Consider the following 1931-nt stretch of genomic DNA (forward strand, 5'->3'; position numbering starts at 1 on the left):
AACAAGGAGACCAGAAGTTCCCAATGCACTGTCTCCATACCATTAATTACTTTACTCATATTCTCCCATCCATTTTAATTTGGCTCCATTCTAAAGGAAACAATTCTGGACTTTTTTGGAGTAACTATACATGGTAACTATAATATAAGTAGTAATTATCATTTCAGTTCCAGAATAAGAGTGTCCATAGATTTTCCAAGAATTTTAAAGGTGTAATAATAGTGGATATAATTCCAAGCTCAGTATAGTCTTTAGGCTCTTTATCATTTTCATTGCTGTTCTCTGAACCTGCATTAATTCTGCTATATACTTTTGAGACTGAAGGACTAGTGCTATGCACAGTATTCCATGTGTAATTTTACCATTGATTTACATAAAGGCATTGCAATATTTTTGGTGTTATTCTCCAGCCCATCCTTAATGCACTTTACTATTGTGTTGCCTTTTTGATTCAGCTCATTGAGCAGAGCTTGTTATAAGTGACAATGAGTTAGCTTTCTTGAATAGTTTGCTTCCTGGCTAGTATTTATTTCTATACCTCTCTACTCTTCTTCTCTATTTACTTCTTCTTTAACAACAATGTGGTAGGAGACTTATTACTTTGTATTAGTAAACTAGAGCCATAGGAATTACCTCATTAAACACCTAAGAAAACAAAGCCATATATTTTCTTTTCTTTATGTTCTTCACTCAAATACTCTAATAGTAGCAAAAGGATGAGGACAGTTCATGTTTATTTGTAAAATAATGCTGCTACAGTTATGTATATCTCAGCCTCTTTCTAAAGCACAATTGACAATAGAGATTAATCTAACCAGATCCTGGATCCAAGTATTTGTGAATTTTCACAAAATTCGCATTTGGATTGAACTTTTTCAATTGACTCCTATATCTGTATGGCCAAAACTAAAATCTAGGTTCAAATCGCCTTTCTGAGAATTTCATGTCTGTAAATCAGACATGTGGGTTGCTCCCAGTTTTAATTTTAAGTGGTTCATTACTTTGCTGTTAAGAAAGTTGTCAGAAATTGGCTGATATGACTACCCTCCTGATGAGAATTGCCAGGAAATTTAAATAAATGCGACTGTTTCAAGATGATCATTAGTGCAGAAGTAAAACGGAAGGTTATGATTTTTAGATGGTTTTGTTGTTCAATGCAAACTGGTTTTATGTATCTATTTTACACTCTCTGTCACACAGCAAGTCCAAAAGAAAAAAAGAGAGAAATGAAAATGGGTGCTGACTTATAACTACCCAAAAGAGAATTATATAACTTCCCTGCCCTTATTCTGCCACCTGTCTCAAGCTCACTGAAGTCCTTGGAAGAACTCGTGTGTAAACATGAGCCCTGGATATTTTCCATTATTAGAAATCAAGTATGGTCACAGACACCAAAGAGGCGGAGGAAAATGGAGATTCCCTTCCCTCATACTACCTGTATAATTTCCCACAGCCTACCAGAAGCTGTCTAAGCACTCAGAGCAGATGCAGGCAATGTAATATTGGCTTCAGAGAGGCAGTAATAACAACTATCACTGTAATGAGATTTCATGCACACGTTCTCCCAGTCCGTCATAAGGCAAAACTATTTGGAACCTGGAAAGAGCTGTTAGAGGCAGATGGAAATCACAGAATCATAGAAAATTAGGGTTGGTAGGGATCTCAGGAGGTCATCTAGTCCAACCCTTGGCTCAAAGCAGGACCGTCCCCAACTAGATCATCCCAGCTAAAGCTTTGCCTAGTCTGGTCTTGAAAACCTCCAAGGTTAGAGCTTCCACCACCTCTCTGGGTAACCCATTCCAGTGTTTTACTACTCTCCTAGTAAGAAAATTCTTTCTAATATCTAACTTAAACTACCCTTGCTGCAACTTGAGACCACTGCTCTTTTTTCTGTAATCTGCCACTACTGAGAATAGCCTAGCTCTGTCCTC

Source organism: Crocodylus porosus, unplaced genomic scaffold (assembly GCF_001723895.1).
Source record: "Crocodylus porosus isolate Cpor-Errol unplaced genomic scaffold, CroPor_comp1, whole genome shotgun sequence".
NCBI lineage: Eukaryota > Metazoa > Chordata > Crocodylia > Crocodylidae > Crocodylus > Crocodylus porosus.